The sequence below is a fragment of the Montipora foliosa genome, chromosome 10, assembly GCF_036669935.1.
Source record: "Montipora foliosa isolate CH-2021 chromosome 10, ASM3666993v2, whole genome shotgun sequence".
Classification (NCBI taxonomy): domain Eukaryota; kingdom Metazoa; phylum Cnidaria; class Anthozoa; order Scleractinia; family Acroporidae; genus Montipora; species Montipora foliosa.
Window position 1 is genome coordinate 36,906,217 of NC_090878.1, and position 16,570 is coordinate 36,922,786.

General features: G+C 40.6%; 1 pseudogene; it reads left to right on the top strand.

The window, feature by feature from the left end:
- The first annotated feature begins 1,655 nt into the window (after window positions 1-1,655).
- On the top strand, window positions 1,656-5,771 carry LOC137973509 (uncharacterized; annotated as a pseudogene).
- The last annotated feature ends 10,799 nt before the right edge of the window (window positions 5,772-16,570 follow it).

A 16,570-nucleotide genomic window follows, 5' to 3' on the forward strand; every position in this document is an offset into this window, starting at 1 on the left:
GTGGCATATCGTGAAATTAAAGCGATGTCTAACTATCACTGGGTCTGCCGTTTCTGTAAAATTAGTTCTGCAATGCCTTTTTCCGATGTTGAAGACGTCGATTTTCTACAATTATTTCAGGATGGCGAAAAAAGTATCAACAACCAAGATGGCGGCTGCCAGAATCGCAATATTGCTAATGACTCAAACTCTGTGTCATGGTATAAGGAAAATATCCGCTCGCACTACAAGTTTAATCTGACTATAGCCCATCTAAACGTCAATGCACTTGTAAACAAAGTCGATGAAGTAAAATCCATCCTAGACGAATGCTCATTTGACATTCTGTTCCTCGCTGAAACGAAATTAAACAGTACTATCGGTAATCTTCTTCTGGATCACCCTAATAACCGGATTATACGGAAGGACAGGACAAGAAATGGGGGAGGAATTATGGCATATGTGAGATCTAACATAACAGTGGTAAGACGACGCAAGTTTGAACCGGCTAATATCGAATCCCTGTCCCTTGATGTAAAGGGAAATAATGGTGTTTATTTCATGATCTGTGCATGTTATCGTTCACCAAGTAAATGTAAACCTGCAGTCTTCCTAACCTCACTGGCCACTACTCTCGAGCTGATGTACAATTCAAGACGGGAGATCGTCGTGATTGGTGACCTAAACTTCGATCTGTTTTCAGATCACAATGACATCAAGAAATTTAAGGAATTGTGTGATCAGTTCCAGTTGACAAATTCAATCGAAACGCCTACTAGAGTTACCGAATCTACAGCGACCTTACTTGATCTTATTCTCTCAAGCCATCCTGACCATTATGCAAAATGCGGCTCACTTCACTTGGGCATTAGCGATCATGATTTGATATACACTGTAAGAAAACAGAGACTTCCAAAACCTCCCCAAAGCAAATTTATTATCGAAGTATGAAAATTTTAATGCTGAATTATTCATCCGTGATCTTAAGAATGTCCCGTGGGAAAGTGCATATATATTTGAGAATGTTGACGATATCTGGTCCCACTGGAAAAGCCTGTATAACGAAGTGCTTGATTCACATGCGCCTATTAAGAGGATTCGCGTACGGGGAGACCAATTACCGTGGATCACACCTGAGATAAAGCTTCATATCTCTCGTCGTTGCCAACTGTATAAAGCTTTTCGTAAAAACCCTTCGGTTGAAAACTGGGTCGCCTTCAAGAGACAAAGGAACTTATTGATAACCAGAACAAAAACTGCAGACATAGACATCCTAACGTCGTTCAAATCGACAAATATACTTAGATTTTTAAGATGTCACCTGAATCGACCCTCAAAGATCTTTTGCTCCCCTAAAACAGCTCTGCCCCTAAAATGTATGTTGCTACCACTGCAAGTGGAGTTTTAATTCGAGGTAACTATGCAAATAAGGACGTGTTAATGACCCTGAGGAGGGTGAGGTGACAGAAAAATATTCCAAATGAAGAAATGAGATATAAGAGTGCTTTCAGGAAATACTTTGTAATAAAGAACTAACTTACTTCTCCTGTCTAAATGGCTTGATAAAACCCAATTTCTGCCCATTTTTGTGTATTATTGAAGACGTTATAGGTTTTTGTCTCGGAACTAGTTACTCCTCCCCAGAAAGTGAGGTTTTGGGCTTTCTAATTGTACTTGGTAACCTCTCAATTTAACCTTGAAAACAAGATGGCGGAATTATTGGTCACCACAGTAAGAGATAAAGATAATATGTCGTTACAAGTGAAGAAACTTAAGACAAAGTCACTTAGCAGAACAGGCGAAAATAAAGAAGAAACAGCTTCAAAAGTTAAGGTACTTCGTGAAAAACAAAGCCAGTGGATGAGGGAGCGAGAAGCATCGAAGACTGCTACAAAAAAACTTAAATCTGTGAACAAAGATAACTATACTCTTCCTGATGTACCGAAGTTTCGAACACGTTCAGCAATGTCTGGTTCTTCTTCGAAAAACGCTGCAAACAGAAATCCTCACAGCAATCCCAGGAGAAAACCGCTGTATCCTGAACCACAGAGAGACCGTACCACTCTAATGTGATATCGTGGATATCAAAGTTTGAAAGCCCGCTAGTCAAAAGACCACCTTCTGCCACCGGCTCACACAAAAGGAATCCCAGCTCCTCTCGGATGAAAGCAAGCAATGATACTCAAGTGAAAACTAACCAGGAGTATGTGCCATCCAATTATGAAAATCCAAGCTCTGCAAGTGTCTCAAAAAAGCTTCTTTCATCAAGTAAACAAACACTTCATAATAAATTAAGGCCTTCATCAAGAACATCAGTGAAATCAAACTTAAGTCCCCATGGTGATGATAATCATGACAGTTATCACCATGGTGATGATATTAGGCATGGTGAAACTGATAAGGATTCTCTCTTAAAATCGACCCTGCAGATACATGTAGTACTGGAAATAACATAATGCTTCCTAATGATAGTTCGAAACTGAAGACTGCTGAGTTGTCTTCTGATATGCTGAATGCACTAACAGACACTGTTGCCGAGAGGCTCAAGGCGACATTACAACCCTCTACTGAGCATAAACAAGGTCAGCGGAGTGTTAGTGACGACGATGAATCAGGTACTGCCAGTCACTTGTGCCCCCCTTGTGAAAAACATATGACAGGGCCCAAACACACACTAATGGCTGCTATACCCTGTGGACACACATATTACAAGACTTGCATAGGTGACTTTAAAAAATGCCCAACATGGCATACAGCAGTGAGGTCAACAGCAGTCAATACCATAATCCAAGGAATTATCAAAGATTTTAAAGATCAAAAGGAATGAGAAAGACTACAAAAGATGGAAGAACAAACGAGGCAGTATGTGGATGAATATCAGTCATTAGTTCTGAGATGCAATGCTTTAAATGGTAAGTTCAGTTCAATTGGAAACTTGGAATCTGCAGTGGGAAGTATCCTAAATTTCCTTTTTTTTTTTTTTTTCGAATTCAAAATCAAGGCATGATGATGGGTGTTACACCTGTAGAAATATAGTTTAGGCAAAGTTAAAACCAAGACAATGCAGTGGTTTTGCCTGGATGGGATATTTGGGGGGACTCCGAGGAGGTTTGCAGGGGCAAATGCCATGTGCTTAAATTAAGGACGGTGCCTACTATTGTTACTGTCACTGTGCATAAGTTCTGCGCATCTCGAGATACTCAGATTTCCTATGGGTAATGCTTATATTTTTGCGCTGTTCAAAACTATGCGAAGAAAGCAGAACTTAGCAAGTGCTCTGGGTATCCACAAAGAAAATGGGGGGGGGGGGGGGGGTAACCATGTATTTTTCAGAGATAACTAAACTTCAATTTGGAAAAGATCACCATACATTGCTTTGTATTTCAAAGCTTTTTACAAATATTGTTCATTAATTATCTTCCACAAAAATGCAATTTTTTTTTGGGATTTCAATAACACTTGTTCAGATCTGCTATTCCCGCATATTTAATTCTGTAAACCGCGCAAAAATACCTTTGAATTAGTAGGCACCGTCCTTAATCAGTTGAGTGTGCTTGCTTCTTTTCCCTCCCTCCCTGCTATATTTTGGGGTAAGTATACATTTCACACACTGGTTTTTCTCAGTGATGTGTTGACAGACTCTTGGGAAGTGGACTGTGGCTCAGTTGGCATGGTGACCTCCTGGCTGCTGAGGAGAGTGCTGCTTCCTCTCTTGCTACCTTAACAGGACGTACATGTACATACCCTCCAATAAATTGGTGTAGCATTTTAACTTTTCATTTAATTGGTTCCATTATTTAATCCTTTATGTTAGTTCCCTGTAAAAGTAGCAATAATGTATTTGTTAACAATCAATTTGAAACCCTAAATCCCAAGGACACGCCATTGTCTTGGTTAAAGGGACATGTCTCCCCCTCCTAACCCTAACCCTAATTCTAACCCCCCCTTCCCTCCCACCCTCCTTCAGAAGTATTACTTCTGATTAATAGGATAATAATAATAAAAGTAAAAATAAAGTCAACGACTAATTATATGTGGAAATATTGAAAGCTTCTAGCTGTATCTATGGTCATGTGGAAAGTATTCTTAATTATATGGAAGCAGGAGCTAATCAAGGGAAATCTCTGTCTCAACTAATTCCTGAGTCAAACCTTTCCCAAATAAATTTATTTTTCAGAACAGGATTTTCCAAGGGAAAGTTCATGTATGGCATTTCCCATGACACTAAGATAGCTTTGTTTCGATGGGCTTTTACAACAGAGGGCGTGCTGAATTTCCCAATTAGAGAGATTGGCTTTTATAGTGTTCAGTGAGCATGCTGAATATCCCAAGGGAGGCGTTCTATAAATAAATCTACTCGGAAAAGGGTTTATTCCTATGCCAAGAATGGGAGATAGAGGCTCTGCTTAATGAGCTCCTGATGGAAGTGATCTCCTGGATGAGTGTACTAACATTTGATTTTTATAGGGAAAACCAGGGGCACCCAACGAGAATTTAGTTCAAAACCACTTAAACATAGCATTGTTTATAAACGTATTTAGGTATTTAAACGGTAGATATAGGCATATTTTTATCCCCTGAAATTTTTTTATCTGTTCGGATTTCCTAGCTGAAAGTCTAGTGATCCGAAAACTATAGGGATCAAAGCTCACCTTTTCGAAAATTTCAGCCAGAAAAAAGGCTCCCGAAAATTCTAGGTGACCTATTTACGGTGAAAATCCGTTAAAAGTGGGCAATTATACCATTTTTTCAGATGTTCGAAAATCCTAGGAAAGGCAGGCAAGCAAGAAATTTTAGAACAAATGTTCCGAAAATTCTAGATCGCAAATCGTCTTCCGAACAGATATTTTCCGAAAATTGACGTTGGGTGCCCCTGGAAAATGTCTGTTTACAATTTTCTGTCCACGTAAAGTGCCCATAAGTTAAATTAGCAATGTCTTTGCTTATTTTTTCAGATGAGGCTGAGAGTATTCTCAGCAATATGGAAGGGGTGACGGAACAACTTCTGGACGAGAAGAAATTGATGAAGAAACTGGAAATGGATAAAGGAAAATTGAAAGAGAAGATCAACCGTCTACAAAGTCAGCTTGATGCTATCAAGGTGAACGAACAAGGTCGCCAGAACCGATGCCAGGAACTGGAAATCAGATACAACGAAGAAAAGGAGAGGCTCTCGTTAATTGAAGACACTGTGCAGAGGATTGGAAAGAGCAAAGAGAGAGTCAAGATGATGGTGCACAATTTTGCACCATCATTAAACCTGGATGATTATGAATAGCTTTTCTCTGGGTTCTGTTAATACTTTTAATTACATATTTTGGAAAATTTGTTGAATGTGTTTCAAGATTTTTCAATGTAGTGCGTATGCAGTTCTTATCTGCACAACTTGAGGGTTCAGCAGAAAATTGTCCTTCTAAACTGCTTGGAGTGAACATCTGAAAAAGATATGGCAGAGAGAGAGCTCGCAATTGACGGAAAGTGAGCTGTTTTCCCTTTTAACTTGTCTTCACTAGAGACGATTAAATATTATTAAAACTCTGGGAGACACCATTGCCCTGGCATTCGGAAAGCTCGCCTCCTGTTGCCGTACGACAGCAACGGCGACGACAACTTCACCTTAAAATATAACTTTAAACTATGGTAAGTTTCTCGCGGTTAGCCCATCTCGCTCGCGTCGTACAATGTGGGCGAAGTATGCTAAAATGAATTGCTACGAATGGTTTCAGAGTTAAAAATGAAGACTGAAAGATTCACATTTGTACGCTCGCGTTGTCGGCAAAACCTCAAATTTGGTGATTTCACGTCGTTGCTGTCATATCATATCATATCATATCTTTATTTACCCTCGGATTTTTTAGAGTCGTTTGCTGTAGCTAATATCTCCGAGCATTTACCCTCCCAACATGATACACCACAGAAGACAGACCACAACACCGGGAACTACATGCCCTACTCTTTATGACAAGTGTGTGGGTTCTTTTACGTCCCACAGGATTATGACCATTGAAGGGTTGTGAGACGGGACCTCCGGCTTATCGTCCTTATCCGAGAAGACTAGAGAGTCTAACCATTTGCAGATGTAATTATAAAGGCCACACTTTCTCCTCAGTTATTTAAAGACCCTGAGTGTTGGTCCGGCTGGAGTTAAACTCACGACCTCCCGCGTAACAGCCCGGTGCTCAACCAACTGAGCCACCGGTGCGCGGTGCGGTGCAGAGGACCGCACGAATTTGTGCTAAAATGCGTGCTGCACGTGCAGCACGATTACTTTTCCTCTTTTAACCAATGATATTCTTGTTTCGTGGCGTTCTCGTTAAAACGGGGAGCTTAAGCACGCGCGTTTTTAAGCCGCGGACGGCAACCAGAAGTGAGCTGTTTACCCTTTTAACTTTTCTTCACACAATTACATTTACATTGCTAAGTATCATTTCTCCATTAGAGACGGTTAGTAAAAAAATGTGGGCACCCGAAAATCCCAGACACGCGAAATGTTCTCTTCCGGTTGCCGTCCCCGTCTCAAAAACGCCAGTGCTTAAGCTCACTAGGGATCTTGAGCACACAAGGTTTTTGAGATGCGGACGGCAAGCAACCAGAAGTAAACATTTCGCATGTCAAGACAGTAGTGTCTCCTAGAGTTTAAACTAATCAACTGTAATAGTGGTAAGATACTTAAAAATAGAAATGTGGTAGTGTCAAAAGAAGCAAAAAAGAAAACAGATCACTTCCGGTTGCCGTCCACGTCTCAAAAGCGTCTCGTGCTTACGCTCCTTATTAGGGAATTAGCGAGTTTAAGCACGCACGTTTTTGAAACGCTGGCGAGAACCGGAAGAGAATATTTCGCATGCCAGGGCAGTGGTGTCCTCCAGATTTTTATACTAATCATCTCTAATGGAGAAAAGAATTAAATGCGGTTGTGTGAAGACAAGTTAAAAGGGAAACAGCTCACTTACGGTTGCCATCCCTATTAAGTTTCTTCGACAACGAAAACGTCACTTCAAAACAGATCTTTGTGATTATTCCATCTTGTGGATTCCATCTTATGGGGTGCAGGGATGGCGCAGTGGTGAGAGCACTCGCCTCCCACCAATGTGGCCCGGGTTCGATTCCCGGACTCGGCATCATATGTGGGTTGAGTTTGTTGGTTCTCTACTCTGCACCGAGAGGTTTTCTCCGGGTACTACAGTTTCCCCTCTCCTCAAAAACCAACATTTGACTTGATTTACTTTCATTGTTCGTTTCAGTTTACAGTGTCCCCAATTAGCGCTCCAGCGCTAGAACGACTAGACACTTAAATAAAGTTCCTTTCCTTTCCTTTCCTTTCTTGTTTTCGTTGTACAATATGAGCGAGGTGTCCTTTGACTGACTAATAAAGGAGTTCGTTCCCAAAGAATCTGCAGTGCTGCGTCGATAAGGAGTGAACTCCTTTGAAGCCTGGTTTTCACTAGCGACGCAAGCACAACTAGGGCAAGCATAAGTAGCTTATGCTAAGTGAAAACGAACGTCGACATAAGCTTCAAAATCAACCGCGGCATCCGCCATTTTGTTCAAATGCTCAGACGCCGGGAATCTGGAGCAAGTACTTCAATTGGCCAGACATAGCAAATTCCTTGTGCTTATGCTGTGTTTCGTTTCCACACAACGCAAGCGAACGCAAGCAGAAGCGCAAGCACAAGGAAATGGAAATATTTTGATCCTTGTGCTTGCGCATGCGCCTGTGCTTATGCTTGCGTCAACCCCGTCTTCACGATGAAATAAGCGCTCTTATGTTTGAACTTGTGCTAGTGCTTGCTTCGCTAGTGAAAACCTACCAGGCTTGAGCATCAGTCCTTCGCTCTGACGATGGGCTTGCGCATGAAACAAAATATAGGCCAAGTTGTTCGGTTTGTGATAAAAGCACCACGGAACTTGGCCAGATTACTACGTTCAACAAGACAATCATTTTGTGATAAGGGCCCAAGCAAAATAGGTGCTCAGAAGTTAGTATTGTGCATGTTCCAAAATGGTCGTAAGTGAAAACCAGACTTTTCTCAATTGCAACCTGTTACCGATAAGCTCATCTGCTAGTTGTGACACCAAACTTTATCACATGATTTGTCATGTGAACGTGGGATTCTCATTATTTTACCACGCAAACTTCTGTTCAAGAGACCCATAAACGATTTGAAAGATAATCACGCAAAAAAGTGAATCTTGCTAAACACGGAGTTTAAGATCTACGACGCGACCATAACGAAAACGTCATTTAAAATTGCAAGTTCAGGTTTATTAATTTTTTTTTTGTGATTATGTCGGTTTGTCTAACTTCTAAAAACTAGCTCAACTTTCCAGGAACTGAATTAGGAGGTGCGGTGTTGAAGTTACGGCAGAAAATTCAAATTCGCTGCCTTGAGTTCACGTTCTTCGTAAAACTTGAAAACTGGTGTTTTTGCGTCAAAGATGTGCCGAAAACGTGAAAGAAATGTACAAAACGAATAAATGCACGTGGACAGCGTGAAAGCTATTGTTTTTGCTCATTAAATATGCAAAATTTGTGACGTTTTCTTTGCCTTCGCGTCGTTGATCTTAAACTCCCTAAAAGGGATTTTAAGATCTACGACGCGGTGGGTCGACGAGAACGCCACGAAACAACAATATCATTGGTTAAAAGAGGAAAAATAATCGTGCTGCACGTGCGGCACGCATTTTAGCACATAAACGTGCGGTTCTCTGCACAACAACGACGTGAAATCACCAAATTTGAGGTTTTGACGACAACGTGAGCGTTCAAATGTGAATCTTTCGTTCTCTATTTTTGCTCTGAAACCGCTCATACCAATTTATTTTTAGGATACTTCGGCCGCATTGTAAGACGCTAACGAAACGGCCAAACCGCGAGAAACTTACGATAGTGCAACGTTATATTTTGAGGTGACGTTTTCGTTGACGTCGGCGTCGTAGATCTTAAAGTCCCTAAAGTCTTTTACACGCCGACGTCACGGCGGCCATGTTGAGGAGTAAAGAAAAGAACAAAGAAACATCAGCTGTGTTGGAGGAGTGGAATATTCTTGTGGGAGCTGAAAATTTTTTATGGCAATTAGTTTGCAAATCAATGGCAGATGGACACACGAAAACACTATGATTTTGATTTTGTAGCGTTCTGTGCATTACTTTCTTGCGAGGTATGGGTACTAGTTCCCAGTTTCTAGCGTTTTTCAAGATGGCGCCCACTCTAACTTGCAGATATTATGCACCTATTAATGTTAAGCCCCAGTATGACGGGGGGGGGGGGTGGCTGGGGATTTTGACATTTTCTGAAAAAATGCGTCAAATTCCCCACCCACGTGACAACATAATTGGCCAAAAGTATCAAAAGCCCCCACGCTGGGGCGAGTAAAGGTGGCCAAAATAATGCCCTTTTAATAGACTTTGCTGCACACAGTAAGAGTGCAATGTATGTACCACTCACCTCTCGTTCAGCCACCTCTCACAAATGTGGGAAGTTCATTTGAACGCCTTCTGGGTATTTTCCAAGATGGCGGAGTTATTTTTAGGCAACCTCGTTCCCAGGGCCTTTTCCCCACTACCTATGTCAAATTCCCCACCCTGGGGACAGACCTCACAGTCAAAGCCCCCCTCCCTGGGGCCTAACATTGATAAGTGCATTATAGGTACGTAAATATTTCTTTCATAAATTCTCCGGACCAGACCCTGATATATCATTCATTAATTTGTTTCTCATTATAAATTTCGTAAATTAAACATGGATACAATGAATGCTCTAAGTATTGTTCTCAAGAAGGGCTTTTGTTGGCAAAAAAAGTGCCAACAAATTTCGGCTTGGCAGATGATCAACCTGGCTTGGACAAATGCAATATTTATCAAGAAGACACATGACGCGATTAAACGACAGTCAATGTCAATCTTTCATTCTGATATACATTTTACCGATCCAGTTATAGTGTACCAAAAACACCCCATATTTTGGCTTTAGTTGCTTATATCTCAAAATAAAAACTCGGTGACCCCCATTTTTTATTTCTGGAATGTAATCCAACACGCCAGGATAAAACGTTTTGATTCAGAGCCATCTTAAATAATTGAAAATTTAAGGTAGCTCTGAATCCGCTCCACAGAATTTTCTTAAACTTTGCAGAGAGTTTCATCTTGGTCTGTTGATCACCTTTGAGCAATAAAAAATGGGGCTCGCCGAGTTCGTTTTTGAGATATAAGCAACTAAAGCCAAAATATGGGGTGTTTCTGCAAGGCTTTCCTGTTTCCATGGTAACTTAATACGTCACAAAAAAAACTGCACCTTGTTCAGCAATAATTGATGTCTCACATGGTACCATAACATTTGTGTTACGTGATAAATTGTTGTGATGAAATGGTATATGAAATAAATCATATATGAACTGCGGATATGAAATCAAGTGAAGCTATGATCGTCGCAGTTATGAGAGAAACTTTTGCAATTGCGTAGAGAAGCCTGAAAAAATTCATCCATTCTCTAGCCGTTATCTTCTTGCGGCCAGCGTTTCTTCTACGAAGCAAAAAAAAAAAAAAAATAGCCAGAAGTGCCATCGAGTTCATTTGTATTGTATTGTATTGTATTGTATTGTATTTCGGACGCCATCTTGAACTACAAGTTGAGGACACACGTGATTAGGACATTCGATTTTATTCCATGATTGCCTGGCCAGTCTCAGTCAGATTTTCAAGACGGCTGCTCACGATGGGGAATTTGCCTCGAGAGGCAAAAAATACCAAAAATATTGGATACTTTTCTTACGGCCTCACAAGGAGAAAATCTCACCAAAATCTCGCTGCCTCGCCTGCCTCGCGAGGCTCTTTGCTTAGCTTTGACTTATTTGTGCAGCGGGCATTTAAGGGGAAAAAAGGCGGAAGAAAACTCTCTGCACGTTCAGCACGCTTTGCACGCAATATATACACGTGTTTTACATTTTTGTACCTTTTTTTTTCCATTCCTTGAGAATAAATTGTTTCGCTTGGTCTTTCATCTTTACCGTCGTTCAAACCAGTTTCTTTCTCGCGGGGTGAGTAAGCCACTTTAATCAAACCAGAAGGGTCTTGAGTGTTTACAACGCGAAATCATATGTTGATACGGTTTTCTTATTATATTGTCCGTCGTTCCCTCGTGAAAAACAATTAAAATCGTTGGTCTGCGGAGAACGTCAGCGAATGAACCACTGTACGAACAAATTTATCTCAGGGGCAAGAGTTTTGCCAACCAGCTATCGGTTGAGATGGTGTTACGTTTCCATAGTTTCCAATCTGCGGTTTCCTAGAGGCATCCTACGGGCGTTAAAAACTGCTTTTTCTTTTTTCTTGGTCAGTTGGTTGGCCTGTGGTGATCTGGGATGGAGCAGTGTCATCTCACAGAAAAACCATTATATCCGATGAACAACTCCACTGGATACGAAGGCGCTTATCCATTTGATAATGATTTATTTAGCCCGAGTTTTTCGAAAGATAGGTTTCACTATTATCCGGGGAATTATTCACTAGTAATGGCTAAAGCCAATTAATTTAGCTACTTGTAAATGAACAAGTAACCATGCTGTGGGATAAGTTAATTTTAGCTCATTCGTTTTTTTTTTTTTTTTTTGCAATTCTTTGATCTCTTCAACCCACAGGAACCGCAACGCATTGCCACAGATTTGGGAGTGTACGTAAAGACAGAGGTTGGAGAAAAAAAAAACAAGAACATGTATGTTTTCGTTTTATTGCAACAATTTTAATATTGATAACAGACATAACCATATTCCTTTAGGTAATGTTGAAAAAGCTTGTACGTCTTCTTCTTAGGTCGAGCTTCTAGCTCGAGCTCGAGGTTTGCGCAAAACCACTGGCAATTATTTCTGTTCGCCTAAAAGACGCAATAAATATCGGTCAAAACAGTAAACTGCATAAAAGACGAAAAAGATTCTGGACATTCAGCCTTTATTTGTGCCATCAAAAAGGCCTCTTTCCTGCCTAAATTCGGAAAATGCATCAGATACCATGTCTCAAACCATCCCCTTTAACTTGCCTGAAAGGCGAACTGATTATAAAAAAGGATAAATGAATTTCATATTATATTTAGTCATTTCATGGGGCACTGCAAACCGGCTAGTAGATATTTCTTTTCTGTCGAAACCATCTGTTACTCAAAGCTTAATAATGTACCTCACATATTTCGGACATAATAAGGAAAGGAAACGTTTGTTTAGTTTCCCAATCAAGGAAAACACTTTCACCCACACACCCCTCCCCAAGAATTAACCCAATCACGCAATTTTGGTTGAAGCACATTGAGCTAAGAAAAAAATGACACACTGATCTCGTAATTACCGGAATCTCTTGTCAAATTATCAATGTATAAGGAAGTTTACTTTTCGTCTTGTTTACTTAATGAAAAAATCGCATGTTTTAATCACCACTTTGCTCTTAATACACAATACTCGCGTCGCTAAAGTAGGATTTCAAGAAGGGGGCTCCATTTAATTGCTGATTTAGAGTGTAAGATGGCTTCGAGTTCGTTCAAAATTCGCAAACAAGCGTCTTAAAGAGAGAAGCTCGCCGGAGAAATGGACTGTATGTTTAGCGTCAATCGCGGGCCATTGACACCGCGCAAACGAGACGCTTCACAGTTTGAGGAATGTCGACGCAGAGCGCAAGTTCAAAGAATGAAGAACGCTTTCCGTACGTTGTCATTCCTTTCAGAACCGACTATCGGAGAAGAGCATCTGAGAAGATCAGCAAAATGCACTGCTGAAGCACCAAGCACAAGGGGCGACCTTGTTGTGGAAAAGAAATACGAAGATTTGATTCACGACTTCGTACCTGATTGCTTCGAGCACATCCAGAATTTCTATCATTACCGGAGCGATCTCGCAAGTATAAACTCCGGCTTCAAGGTAATATATCTAAGCGACAGGGAAAGGACAGCAAATAGCGAGAACGAGCTTAGAAAGGTATATAAACAATATGTCAAAAACGTTAGCCCGAATTCTTTTTTTAAAGGTCATTTGCGAAGGGTCCGTGGGAATACTATGCAACCAGAAAAGATAGAAAACACGAACGAGGTTGCCAAGGATACTTTAACTTTTTCTCAAAAATGCGGATACGAGGACATCGAAAAGTGTAATGGGCGACTTAAACCAAGCACGAGATATTCCAATCTTGAGGTTTTTGGGGAAGATCCCTCGAGAAGCTGCACAGCTTCCAATGAAGCGAGTTCGAGAAATAAACAGAAACAGCGATTACCGAGTCCGAGTGATGGCAGCGAGGATGATGCAACAAGTGACAAAGAAGACACACGTGGCAGGCTCGAAAAGGCGGCTGGGAAGTCCATGCCGAGCCAGCCGAGTTTTCAAAGTATTGACAGCAATTTTTCTGGTACAAAACCTCCGGTCACTACCCCCAACAGAGTGTCCAGAGGATCGTCCGTACGAACGCTTGTTTATGAAAACCGCAGAAGTGATAATAGTGTTAACCTCAACGGAACATCGTTTAGGCTAGAACCCTCAGCGTGGCAAGTAGAACAGAATCACTGTCCCCACGGCCTTGCACCATTTCATTCACGTTTCCCACATCTTAAAGCGAGTTCTCTCCCTTCCAGCCCCACGAGACAAAGATGGAGTGAAACGGCAACTCCTCCGTGGCAACAATACAGAGTTCTCTGCGATGCATTTCGACCAAACAACTCGCCCCAGAGCGTCGTGTGCCGGAAACGTCACCCCAATGGGTATAAAAGACCAACGTTTGCGTCCACCACAGAGCTTGAGTATTATATTCATGTTGTATCCGAAGCGTATGTATGAATAAACTTGGTTAAACTTGGAACGAAGAAAATTCTGTACTGTGTTTGCCGGAACGGCAAACACTGTGTTTGCCGGAATGGCTATAGCACATTTCTTAGTGAATCCGGGAAGATGAACAGTGGAAGTTGCAGCTCTTGATTTAGACGAATATTTGTGTAAACCCTGATACAGTTTAAGGTGATTCCCTTGAAATTGTTCTACTATCAATTTTTTTTGGAAACTTGGCATAATTAACATTCATGAGATGAACATTAACAAAATGCAATTAAAAAATGGGGTCACCGTGCTTGTTTACGCGTCAGCAGGCTGTTAAAGTGGCGTATTTTTACTGGTTGCGCGTTAAAAATTCGAATCACCTTCATACGGAATTAAGTCTTGGTTACTTGAAAGACACAAAATTTTATTTTGAAAATAAAGCTTTTTTTATTCGCATAAGCAGTATTACTTCATTTACGCCGTTTTTGATTGCCTGGTTGTGGGAATAGTGCACTCTTTGGGACAGTTCCGTGGTTAGCTTGAAGTCCTCGCCTTGGCCAAAATACACCCATTACGGAACTGTTTTCCAAAAAATTCATGTTCTACTGTCAAACTTTTTTAACTTCCTCAAATATGTTCTTTATTAGACTGTTCTTAGCAAATACCTGAAAAAAAATCGGGGGTCACCGTGCTCGTTTGAGAGAAAAGGAGCATTTATTTCGCTATCGGGCTTAGATTGAGCGAAATCTCTTACGTTTTGTACGCGCACGTGCGCGAAAATCGTGCGCAGTAGCATGCGCAATGCAATACTAAGGAATTACCTTAACTGTTACTCTATATAGGTTTTTTGTCTGAATTCATAGAAAGACCTTTCTATGTAAGTAGAGATTTGCTCATTTCAAGTCGCAGACTTGCAAACAATGGGAAAGAATGTACAAAAGTTTAACGGCCTGTGTTTAACCGTGCTGAGCGTCAGGCACTTTACTCGTTAATAGAGACGCTATTGAAGGCCAATAAGATTAACCATTTTTACTAATACTTTTAAGATGACCGCTTTTTTGGCATCCTCTTTGATTGTCGCCGATCTACTAGGATCTACAATAGTCTGCAATCGTCTGAAATCACATGATAACTGTGAAAATACCAAGAAAGGATATTGTTGTGAGTTGATAAACAGCTGTCAACATCTCCATCAATAAAGAAATCTCTACGAGTAAAAAGGTTTTTATCGCTAAAATTGCGTTCATAACTTCGAGGATCATAGCTCCATTTGATTTCATATCCGCAGTTCAATGTATTACTCATTTGATATATCATTTCATTCATTGGTTCATTCATTGCATGAGAAGCCACAAATGACCAGCTCCATACGTCAGTGGCTTCATAGCGCAGTTGGTCAGAGCGTCGCAGCGGTTTTTCAGGCTTCTCTAAGCCATTGCTAAAATTGCGTTCATAACTGCGAGGATCATAGCTACATTTAAGGAAACCTCAGTCTATAGAACTCCAACCTATATGCTTGAGAAATAACTTATGACAGCAGCCAGATAGAATCCCCTCCAATACACCCAAATAAAGGAGTTGATCATCGACACCAGTGGTTTATGCCTAACTGATCAAAAACGAAAACAAAAATGTAATGAGCGTATCGTAATTTTATGTACTTACTGTGCGCAAATTAGAATAAAAAATAATATGCATAAAGACTTATAGATAGTGAGAAATGAGCAATTATGGATCAAAGAATGTATTCTGAAGACCAGCCTACTGGACGTTGAGTTGCGTTCAAATGGGCTTTTATTGACCGAATGCATAAATGGCGGCCAAAAATGTATTCTTTTGTTTATGTGCTAATGAGACTCACTAGCCTCGCTCTCAAGCAACCTTTCTTTTGTATTTTATCCATGCAAACGAAGCTAGTGAGGCCAATCAGCACATAAACAAAAGAATATTTTTTTGGCCGCCATTTGTGCATTCGGTCTATTAAGCCCAGCATTTTATTACGGTCCTCTTGCAACTTGAAGGCTTTTTCCCTTATGCACAAATGAAATGAAATAAAATAATGAAACTGCATTAAATTGTGGGCTTGATATCAGGCGGGCGTTCAGTTTGTATACTGTGGCCGTGAAGGACCGGGGAGGAATCGGAAGCAAAGTGTAAGAGCGCATTTCCGAACGGTTGAAACTGAACCCCCACAGGAACCCCCACAGTCAGGTAGGACAATTCATGGTAAATACATAACAAAAAAACTTTGGGTCCGAACAGGGAGACGATAATCGATCGTTTCATGCTCCCTAAGTATAAAAACCTTTAGTAAATCCTTGGAAATATTTAAGTCTGAGCATTTGTTCGAGATTTGTTAGTTTTTAATGACCGTCGCGGTCATGAAGTATCGTCACCTTGTCAGTGTAATGCATTGTTGTCTATTTGTCATAGAGTGTCCCACCTGGCTGTGGCAGATCCACAGATCCTCTGTTTATCAAAGCAATATTGATTGTGTCTTTGAAAAACCACTCCTTTGTAGGAAAGACACTTTTCGTCTTTGGCCAACGAAGCTTGATTAGAAATTGAACGCAAACTGGGGTGACAAACATGAGGCTAAACAAGCCTCACAACTGAAATAAATTTTTAGGGACTTGAAGTCGTTACCGTTAGCTAAAATGTTTGAAATATATAACAGTAATTTGAGTAGCTTATGAGGTAATATTGATAGTAACAAAAGGAGGTACTACAATACTCTACAAAGACATACAAGAAACAATGAAAGCAAAAGACATTATATCCCAATAAAGATACAGCTTTTCGCTGCTAACGTA